The 12,091-nt window shown below is 35.6% G+C and overlaps 1 protein-coding gene across 8 annotated transcripts in view; it reads right to left on the bottom strand.

Annotated features, from left to right (window-relative positions):
• The window catches only part of GPHN (gephyrin), a 596,826-nt gene that overhangs the window by 110,871 nt on the left and 473,864 nt on the right, over positions 1-12,091 (bottom strand). The window lies entirely within an intron of this gene.

Raw genomic sequence — 12,091 nt, 5'->3', positions numbered from 1 at the left:
CGTACCTATACAATGTCTTATTCTCTTGCAATTCCCAACTTGGTAAATAGAAATTCCATTCACTCAGTTATTAATCCAAAACCTTGGTGACATCTTTGATTATTCTATTTTTGTCAGAACCATGTCTAAACTACCATTAAAATGTCTCTAGAATCTGATCATTACTCACCATCTCTACAATTACTACAATAACTGGAACCATCATTTATTTCCTAGGAAATTGAATAGCATCCTAACTGGTCTTCCTGCTTCTATCTTTGACCCATTATAATTTATTCTCTTCACGGTAGTTACAATGGGTCCTTGTAAACTGTAAGTTGAATTGTGCTAATCTCTGCTCACAACTCTCCAATGGACTTAGAGTAAAATCTTTGCTATGGCCTACAAAGCCCAACATATTATGTAGCCCACACAGTTCTCATCTTCCATCATTTCACCCTTGTTCATTGTGCTCTAGCCATACCGGTTCCTTGCCAAATACATCTCCCTTTAGGGTTTTCATACTTGCTGTTTCCTCTACTTGCACCATTCTTTCCCAGACATTACGGTTCTGTTCATCCCTCATTTCTTTCAGGTCTTTGCTAAAATATCACCTCATCAGAGGCCTTTCTTAAACATTCTATATAGGATATTACCTACCATCACTCTCTATTCTCCTTACCCTACTTTACTTTTCCTCATGGGAAAAAATATATATATATATACACGCATACATATATATGGATATTGATATCTATACACCTATAATATATATTTACACTTAGCTGTTTATAACCTTCATCTATGTAGAATGTAAGCTTCATGACAGCAGCAACTTTGTCTTTTTATTTACTGTTGTCATCCCCAGTACCTAGAAGAGTATCTGACACATATTAGGCAATAAAAAATAAATAGTTGTTGAATTAATGAATGAATCATTTAATGACAAAAAAGGACTTCTTAGAGCACAATATCCTCATGCATAAACAACTTGGCCTTTTCTTTGGAGTCTTAAAAGTCTATAGCCCAAAGGATAAACATAAAAGGAGTAAGAGCAAACACTGTTGCTTGGCTATCGTAACTGATATTCCCAATTCCCTGCTTCCACAGCCACCTTTCAGCTAAGACTGGCCATATGATCTAGTTCTGGCCAGGGAGATGTAGGACTAAGTCTTGAGGGCACGCTTCCTACTACAAATAAAAAGATAAAGGGATACAGCTTTAAGAGGAGAGCATGGCTAGATACTGGGAGGTTCTATAGCCATTTTTCAACCATGAGGATGAAAACCCACACAATAAGTATTAGAAACACAAGAAGAAAAACAGGCAGAGTCTCTGATGACAATGTTGAGCTGTTGTACAAGCCCTGGACTGCCTATCTCCAGACTTTTGATATGTGACACAAATAAGCCCCTATTTCTTTAATCCATTTTATAATGATTATCCCTTAGTAGTCTGTAAGTTCCTGGTCACTGCAATGTATTAAATTTAGTCCTCCTACCCAAACCCCAGTGGCTGCTTCAGACATATTCACTGAACTGATGTACAGGTACTATCCCAAAGAATTTTCATTCTAAGACAAATGACATTGTCATAAGTAGTTAAAGAAAAAGACATACAATATGCTTATACTTACTTCTCACCTACGGGCAATCACAAAATTACAAAATTTTCAAAGCCTGAAGGACCTTAGAAATTATTTAGTGCTAAATATTAAAAAAAAATTTTTACTTTAAGGTGAACACTTAAGGGAGGATTATGTATGATTTATCATTTACCTATAATTGAAATGTGAATTTATTCATAACTCACTATCACTGAAGTCCCTGCCATGCCATTAAATATACATACAAATTGTCACAACCAGTGTAATTGAAGAGAATGACAGGTGCTTCTGCATTTTATTCAGGTTTATAGATCTCAGATCTGATCTTTTCTAAGATATTCTTTATTTTCTTTATGGTGGAAATTATGTACAATCTTTTAAAAGCTGTTCTTTTAAAATGTTTGGTTTCTAAGGAGAAAATTGCACTTTGTATAGAAGTTATTTGTTGAATATGCTTTGTAATGGAATTTTTCTTATTAGAAAGCAAGTTTGATTATCAGTGATACACACATCCATTCAACAAATATTCATTGAGTGCACTTTATGATGCAGGTACAGTTACTTGGTATACACAGAATAAGATACACCCTGCCATGAAGAACGCTTCAGTTCAGCAGAAAGCAAAGACATGTAAGTAAATAAAAAAATAAGGGCAGGAGGATAGTAAACTACCAGATGGTTTTCTAACTATAGAGATTGATATTTTTTTTAAATTGGAAAATGCATACCAATTTCCACCAGCCTGGAAAAATCTTTCCTGTCTTTAAAATAATTCTGTACCTTGTTTATATCTTTCTTATGGCACCTACCACTTTCCATTTTATGTTATAGACATTTAAGTATTTGCCATACCTATGTTAGTCTATCGTAAATTCCTTGAAGGCAGAACCTATATCTTATTAATCTGTGTATCCTTTTTTACTTTTAGAGCAATGCTTTCCTTATACTTATAGTAGGTACTGAATAAATACTTGAAGTAGGAATGAATAGCAAATCCTTCAAACAAAGCCAAAAGCTGGGAAGGGAGATTCAAAGTGGCATTTTCTGTTCTGTCCTTTGCTTCTCTAGGCCCTTCCATATTTATAAACTCTCTGTCACAAAGTGACAGATAAATAATCCAGATCACTGGATAAATAATCCAAATTTTGATGCTAATGGGTTAATACTGGTTCCTCACTAAACTATTTGCATGTTATCACAGGGGTCTTCTGGATATAAAATAAATTAACTGAAAGAAGTGTCTGAAAGGAGGAGTATTTTAATTCTCTGGCACATTAGCAGGTGTGTGTGTATGTTTGTGTGTGTGTGTTCTCAACAAGTGTTTACTGAGAACCTTCTATGTGCTGAGTGGCTTCTTCACACTCAAGACCCACCCAAGATGACAAAGTAGGAATAGTCAGCTACTTCACCAGTAAAGAAGGGCTAACTTGGTTATATAGACATGAGAAAAACAGTATTTGTTACTTACCTTCCACACACAAGAATATAATTAATGAAATAACAGCTGCTCTTTTTTAAAAATTTAAAGTATAGTTAATTTACAATATTGTGTTAGTTTCAAGTGTACAGTTTTTCAGATTCTTTTCCATTATAGGTTATTATAAAATACTGAGTATAGTTCCCTGTGCTACACAGTAGGTCCTTGCTGTTTACCTGTTTTATATATAGTACTGTGCATACGTTAATCCCAAACTCCCAATTTATTCCCACCCTTCCATCCCTTTTGGTAACTATAGGTTTGTTTTCTGTGTCTGCGAGTCTATTTCTGTTTTGTAAATAGATTTATTTGTATAATATTTTTAGATTCCACAAATAAATGCTATCATATGATATTTGTCTTTGGCTTACTTCACTTAGTATAATCATTTCTCGGTCCATCCACGTTGCTGCAAATGGCATTATTTCCTACTTTTTTTTTGGCTGAGTAGTAGTCCACTTGTGTGTGTGTGTATGTGTGTGTATACATATATATATATATACACACACAACATCTTCTTTATCCATTCATCTGTCAATGGACATTTAGGTTGTTTGCATGTCTTGGTTATTGTAAATAGTGCTGCAATGAACACTGGAGTGCATGTATCTTTTTGAATTAGAGTTTTGTCTAGATATATGCCCAGAAGTAGGATTGCAGGATCCTATGGTAACTCTTATTTTTAGTTTTTTAAGGAACCTCCATACTGTTCTCCACAGAGACTGCTGGTGGAGAACAGTATGTTCTGTTGGTAGGAAGTTACATTCCTACCAACAGTGTAGGAGGGTTCCTTTTTCTCCACACCCTCTCTAGCATTTGTTATTTGTAAAGTTTTTAATGATGGCCATTCTGAATGGTGTGAGGTGATACCTCATTGCAGTTTTGATTTGCATTTCTCTAATAATTAATAGCTTCTCTTTTTATGTAAATAGAATTATTAAATAACATTAACATACCTAGTTCTGTTGTATCCCTCGCCACATGTAGGATGACTATGTGTCCATATAACATTCCATTTAACAAAAGACTAGCTAAAATAAATTTGAAAACCATTGATCTAGGTGATGCAGTACTCTCACTCTCAGATCAAAAGTGGATAAGCCATGCTTGAGGGACAGCACCAGGGACACACACACAGAGGCACTGGCAGCTGGAGGCACACGTATGGCTCAGGGGCTCTTAGGCAGGCCTCCCATGGGCTGGCACAGGGCAGCCCATTTTTAGAAGGTGTACATTTCCAAAATAAATCAGGTAAGCAAATAGTTACATTTCCTTTCTTTGTTTCCATTTAAAAAATACATAATTTCAACTATTTTCTTTCTTTTCTTTAAAACATTTTATTTATTTTAAATTTATTTATTTGTTTATTTACTGGGTGCATTGGGTCTTCGTTGCTGCACGCTGGCTTTCTCTAGTTGCAGTGAGTGGGTGCTACTGTTCGTTGTGGTGCACGGACTTCTCACTGCAGTGGCTTCTCTTGTTGCAGAGCACAAGGCTATAGGCGCGTGGGCTTCAGCAGTTGTGGCACATGGGCTCAATAGTTGTGGCTCTCGGGCTCTAGAGTGCAGGCTCAGTAGTTGTGGCGCCCGGGCTTAGTTTGCTCTGCGGCATGTGGGATCTTCCCAGGCTAGGGCTGGAACCCACGTCCCCTGCATTGGCAGGTGGATTCTTAACCACTGCGCCACCTTGGAAGCCCTATTTAAACTTATAATAGTAAAATTAGCTGGTGATATATGGTAATGATAAATTTGTAGGTAGACTAGCTACTTTAACAAAAATAAACTACAGAGTACTTTAGGATATGGGATCCTTCTATAGGAGTAGGGGTGGTGATGGGGAAAGGAAGTCTAGACATCGTCCCTACTCATCGATGTCTGAACTAAACAAAGAGTAACAGGCTGAATTATTATAACATCTAAACTGACAGCATTCTTATATGATGGGTTTAATTTTCTGAAGCAGATTTATAGGATTAAAAAAATTCTAAATTAGCCACAGATTGATGATCTAGATGTTTCTCTGATAAGCCTAGGTTTCCATTAGTAAAACTTAACTTGTCTCTTTTATATTTCCTTGTGTATAGGTCCAGACATGGGATTGATTATATCTTTGCAGGTAAAGTACTCAAAATATTATTGAGTTCAGAATCTTTGCAGGTAAAGTGTTCAAAATATTACTGAGATTTCCTACCTTCCATGCAGCATTTATAACCACTAAAAAGACTACATATGATGTTCACTCAGGATTGCCATCATCAAAGACATGTTTAAATACTAATGGCAGGGTCTATGATGTACAAGGTCTTCAAAGGGACAAAAAAGTACATATGGACTCCTTTCTACTCAGTAAACTAAGGATCTTTGTTATATAGCAGTAACCTTTTTCTTATGGTATGGCCATCTTAAATGAAGCTGTTTTTACCAATGGGATGACTTTTTCCCACTTCAAATGCATCCTTTTTAATCTGCCAATTCTTAAAATACAATGTTTCAATATACAATGGCTCGAAAATCCATTTTTTAAATTAGAAGGAAATGAAGATTGAGACAATCCAAAAAAAAAAATAGAAGTAAATGAAGAAAAGATGCTTTCAGGTGATAGAACAGAATAGAAACAAAATGTTCATGCAGGTTCTTCTTGATTAAATTCAAAACCTCAAGAGGAAACTTTATTCTTCCAAACAATCAGTAAAAGAGTTCTCCAAACTACCTAAAGTGTAAATTATTATTCATTCCTTAGATACAGAAAATCTCAAGGGAGAGACCTGGCCTGCCCTATTAATATTACTACCTCTATTTCCCATGGTATCTGCAGCTTGAATTTCTTATATTTCTACTTTCTGGATCTTTCTGAATACAAACCACCTAAGATAATGAATAATTTTCCTAGGACGCTGAAAAAGCAAAGATGATAGTAATTTATTCAGGTTAAACAGCTAGGGCCTTTGGTAATTCAGAGAATGTGCAGTTCAGAAATATAAAGCATTTAGTCTTTCATATAAATATCAAATTAAGAGAAATCAGGTCCAAAGCTCTAGGGAAACATTGGCAGTGGTAACATCTGTAGGCTCAGGTCTACAGGGCATTCTGTATATCTGAAAATAATTTCTTATATTGTTTTCAACTTAGTAGTCTTTTTCTATTTGCTTATTCAACGTTTTTCTATTGTTTATTCAAGATAATGAATAATATATCTGACAAAACCTAAAAACCATGGCTGAAAGGACTGTGATATTTTCTAGGGCTGTATGAGAAATATGAAAAGAAAGTACCCTTGGAATTTCTGTGCATCAAGATTATAAAATAAGTCATTGTTGTCACAAAATGTTTGCTCTCTAATTTTTATCAATGGTTCACTATCACCAACAGGATAAAATTCGAATTCTTTAGAATAGCATACAGAACCTTTCTTTGCTTCCTTTTCAGCCTTATCAATCACTACTCCATTGTTTAGAAAATTGATAATATTATGGATATTGGAATATGCTGCACTATTTCATATTTTCCTGCTTTTGTATATGATGTTTTCTCTGCCTAGAATAAGTTTTCTCTCATCTTTTTGTTTTCCTGGGAAATTATTATTCTTCCTTTACAACTTTCTTTGGTAAGGAAGTACTCAAATAATGATGGAAACATGTCAAAGGATCTTGGAGTCAACATGAAAAGGTTCCCTTAGGTCAAAGCTGGGACAACTTAAGCATCAAAATAACTAGGATATTAACAGATAATACAATCCCTTTAATATAATAAAAATTAAAATCCATGAGTATATAGTAATATAAATAATGATTTAATAAAATTCTTCATTATAGCAGAATGTCAACTGATAAATGAAGAGAAGGAAGTAGACAGTCACCACTAGGCAACTCTCATAGTAATAATTGGTTCAGGCAAAAATCATCAATGGATACTAAAACTAGAAGACGAAAACCTCAAGAAAAACAACCTATTTAAATAGTCTCTACATACATCCCCACAAGATTATTAACCAAAATAATAATTTTACAGTAGAGAAATCTGGCAGACACACCTTAACCAAATGATCAAAGTTAACACCACTAGTTGGGACAAAATGACATCATGAAATGCCTAATACGATGTACTAAGAAGGACACAAAATCACATATGAGGTATTATTGTCAAAAATGCATAACCTAAACCAATCATCGGGAAACATCAGAAAAGTCTAAATTTGAGGGACATTTTACAAAATAACTCTCTTATACTCTTCAAAAATGTCAACGTTATGAAAGACAAATTGAGGAATTGTTCCAGATAATAGAGCCTAAAGACACATGATAGCTAAAAGCAATGCATGATTCTGGACTGGATCCCAGATCAGAAGAAGAGAATGTTTTTTCCCTTTGGCAAAATAATAAAGAACATTATTAGAAAAATTGGCAAAATGTAATTTGAATAAGATTATATAATAGTATTATGGTAAGGTTCATTTCCTGATTTTGATAATTGTACTGTGATTAGGTAAGAATATTTTTTTTTCTTCCTTTTTTTTTTTTAAAAAAAGGAAATATAAGGGGTAAAAAGGCATCATGTCTGCAATTTAATCGTAAGTAGTTCAGGAAAATATGTATATTAATATATGTAGAGAGAAATGGTAAAGCAAATGTGGCAAAATGCTAACACTTGGGGGAATTTGGGTGATACATATACAGGAACTGTACTATTCTTGCAGCTTTTCTGAAGTTTGAAATCATTTCAAAAAAAAATTAAGCTTTTTTTCAATAGTCCCTTCTTTATTTTTTAAAATTATAAATTTGAATTTTATTATTTTAGAATTATTTAAAAAGGGTTGTTCTTATATTATTATAAGGGGCTTGAATTGTGGTTCCTCTACTACATACATATTAGGTCTATGACCTTGGGCAAATCTCTTAATCTCTTTAAGCCGTAATTTACTCAGTTCTTAAGAAAGTTTTTTTCTTTTTTTAACTTTATTTTCTTTTATTTATTGATTTATTTCTTTGGCTGCATCGGGCCTTAGTTGCAGCATGTGGGATCTTTTCATTGCGGCATGCAGGCTTCTCTCTGTTGTGGTGCATGGGTTTTGTCTTCTCTAGTTGTGGCTGCACAGGCTCCAGGGTGAGTGGGCTCTGTAGTTTGCGGCTCTCTGGTTGAGGTACGCAAACCCAGTAGTTGTGGCACTTGGGCGTAGTTATGCCGTGGCATGTGGGATCTTAGTTCCCCAACCAGGGATCAAACCTCTGTCCCCTGCATTGCGAGGCGGATTCTTTACCGCAATAGTCCCTTCTTTATGAAGCAATGCATGACCATTCTATTTTTTTTTGCACTGAAGTACTATAAAATACTATATCTCAGGGTTATCACTGCATATTGTATTTACTATATATCTTACAGTAATTACACTTTTTTATATACATGTTTTCTTAACTAGATTATCAGCTCTTTGAGAATGGAAAAAATGTTTTAAGTCAAGGCCCAATGATACTGTGCACATAACGGTCATATAGAAATTTTTGGTGAATGAGTTTCTAAATGCTTGATTATTTATTTAGATTTATTTTATTATTAATTAATTATTTTTGGCTGTGTTGGGTCTTTGTTGCTGCTTTCTCTAGTTGTGGAGAGCAGGGGCTACTCTGGTTGTGGTGCGTGTGTTTCTCATTGCAGTGGCTTCTGTTGTTGCAGAGCACAGGCTCTAGGTGCATGGGCTTCAGTAGTTGCAGCACGTGGGCTCAGCAGTTGTGGCTCGTGGGCTCTAGCGAGGAGGCTCAGTAGTTGTGGTGCACAGGCTTAGTTGCTCTGTGGCATGTGGGATCTTCCTGGCCCAGGGATCGAATCCGTGTCCCCTGCATTGGCAGGCAGATTCTTAACCACTGCGCCACCAGGGAAGCCCTAAACGCTTGATTTTAATCAGTCTAGAATATATAGATTGCCAAAGTAGATTGGTGGTAGAGATATATACTACATACAATTGAAACTCTATTCTGGTCATTAATTTCAATGTTCTTTTTATTATAATTGCCCCTTTTTTATTTTATTTTTTAAAAAAATTTTTTTAAGAACTTTCATTGAGATACAATTAACAGACAATAAACAGCATATATTTAGAGTGTACAATTTGGTATCCCAAGCTCCCAATTCATTCCCCCCCAACCCTCCCTGCTTTCCCCACTTGGTGTCCATGTGCTTGTTCTCTACACCTGTGTCTCTATTTCTGCCTTGCATTTCCTCTTTCATAGTTGTTAGCATTTGCCTTATCTATTCAGGTGCTCCTATATTAGGTGCATATATATTTATAATTGTTATCTCCTCCTTCTTGGATGGATCCCTTGATCTTTATGTAATGTCCTTCCTTGTCTCTTGTAACATTTTTTATTTTAAAGTCTATTTGATCTGATATGAGTATTGCTACTCCAGCTTTCTTTTGATTTTCATTTGCATGGAATAGCTTTTTCCATCCCCTCACTTTCAGTCTGTATGTGTCCCTAGGTCTGAAGTGGGTCTCTTGTAGACAGCATATATATGGGTCTTGTTTTTGTATCCATTCAGCCAGTCTGTGTCTTTTGGTTGGTGCATTTAGTCCATTTACATTCAAGGTCATTATCGAGATGTATGTTCCTGTTACCATGTTCTTAATTGTTTTGTTTTTGTTTTTGTAGATCCTTTTCTTCTCTTATGTTTCCTGCTTAGAGAAGTTCCTTTCGCATTTGTTGTAGGGCTGGTTTGGTGGTGCTGAATTCTCTTAGCTGTTGCGTGTCTGTAAAGCTTTTGATTTCTCCCTCGAATCTGAATGAGACCCTTGCTGGGTAGAGTATTCTTGGTTGTAGGTTCTTCTCTTTCATCACTTGAAATATATCGTGCCACTGCCTTCTGGCTTGCAGAGTTTCTGCTGAGAAATCAGCTGTTAACCTGATGGAAGTTCCCTTGTATGTTATTTGTTGTTTTTCCCTTGTTGCTTTTAATAACATTTCTCTGTCTTTAATTTTTGTCACTTTGACTACTATATGTCTTGGCATCTTTCTCCTTGGGTTTATCCTGCTTGGGACTCTCTGCGCTTCCTGCACTTGGGTAGCTATTTCCTTTCCCATGTTAGGGAAGTTTTCAACTAGAATCTCTTCCAATATTTTCTCAGGTCCTTTCTCTCTCTCGTCTACTTCTGGGACCCCTATAATGCGAATGTTGGTGTGTTTAACATTGTCCCAGAGGTCTCTTAGGCTGTCTTCAGTTCTTTTCATTCTTTTTTCTTTATTCTTTTCCACATCAGTGATTATCACCATTCTGTCTTCCAGGTCACTTATTCGTCCTTCGGCCTCAGTTAATCTGCTATTGGTTCCTTCTAGTGTATTTTTCATTTCAGTTACTGTGTTGCGTATCTCTGTTTGTTTGCTCTTTAATTCTTCTAGGTCTTTGGTAAACTTTTCGATCTTTGCATCCAGTCTTTTTTCAAAGTCTTGGATCATCTTCACCATCATTATTCTGAATTCTTTTTCTGGAAGGGTGCCTATCTCCTCTTCATTTAGTTGTTTTTCTGGGGCTTTATCCTGTCCCTTCATCTGGTACAAAGTCCTCTGCTTTTTCATTTTCTCTATCTTTCTGTGGCTGTGGTTTTCAGTTCCACAAGACGAAATACTGCTGATACTGCTTGATACTGCTGTCTGCCCTCTTGTGGAGGAAGCTATCTAGGAGCCTCCTGTGTGCTTCCTGATCAGAATTGCCCCTTTTTTAAAGACAATTGCAAACATTTGTTAACAATGGAGTGAAAACTAGGTACTCCTCTCTTTACCTATTTGTTAAAAAGTAGTGAGTCACTGCAGTAGGGAAAAGAAAAAAGAGAATGAAAAATATGATAATTATCACTTTTAGCTAAGGTCACATAATCAGGGAAATGGAAAATTAGCTTCATTCAATTCAGGTACCACCTAACTTGAAGATTAAATGATAACACTGTAAGCAACATTGTAAGTAAATCCTTACAGGTTATTTTTGAGATCAAGAGGTTTATCTACAGAAAAATTATAAGGCCCAAAGGAGGCAAAAGTAATTCATTTCCTGTGGTCAGGTATGAAATGTCTTGGCAGCTGTCTTCCTTTGGCTTGTACTTTAAATTTGTCACATACAAGTAAAATACACAGAACTAAAAGTAAACAGGTAAAAGCTGACAGAACAGTGTAAAAAGAGGTGAAGTGAAAAAAAAAAACAGTATTAGAAGATATAATGATTAAAGAGAATAGCTAAAATAACACTAAAAAAGGATAAAATTATTTTAAAAAGCTTTAAATGTAAGAATCAAGTGCCAATATTCCTAACAAAGGAAGCAAACTCTTTCGAGTTGAGGTGGCTTTAGATGATCAACAGTAGTTTTTCATGAGTATCTTTACAGGGCTGGATTTCACAGCAAGGTATTCTTCAAGACTAAGGGCTCTTGAGGAAGGTCTCAAATTGGGATCCCTGGGTTCTTACCCTTACTAGCAGCACTAGTGCTTTATATACATTAAAACGACCAGCTTTCAGACACAATCTTCCCCTTTCCTGTCCCCATCTTTCTTCAGATCTTTCTCTTTGGTAATTAGACTCTTGGCAATTACCTTTTGCTTTGCTGTTATTCTAGTTCAGGAATATAAACCTCAGAGCTTGGTTTATATTCCCTTTTTCATTCCTGTCCTGCTATCTGACTTCTGGTTTGGTGCACTTTGGGTCTCTGAACTCTAGCTCCCTTTGTTAGGCTGCCAAGAACCCCCTTTTAACCTTGAGTAGTCAAAAAAAGATGACTGAGAATTCACTTATTCTCCGAAGAGGCTGTCAGGATGCAGTTTCATCTGTATCTATATATCTATATCGATACCTATCTATACACACACACACACACATATACACACAAACACACACATGCCATCAGCTTCTATTTGGAATGTTTTCATTGTAAGTGTCACTGGTATTAAAATGCAAAATTAGAATTTTGTTTTCTTCAATAGGTCATTGTTTCAAACATTCTCTAGACAAATGTAGAGAAAAAGTAATTTTTCTTAAGAAATCATAAGCTATTATATC

This window comes from Hippopotamus amphibius, chromosome 4, assembly GCF_030028045.1.
Source record: "Hippopotamus amphibius kiboko isolate mHipAmp2 chromosome 4, mHipAmp2.hap2, whole genome shotgun sequence".
Classification (NCBI taxonomy): domain Eukaryota; kingdom Metazoa; phylum Chordata; class Mammalia; order Artiodactyla; family Hippopotamidae; genus Hippopotamus; species Hippopotamus amphibius.
Note: the sequence above shows the minus strand (reverse complement) of the source record. Positions and strands in the feature narration are given on the sequence as shown.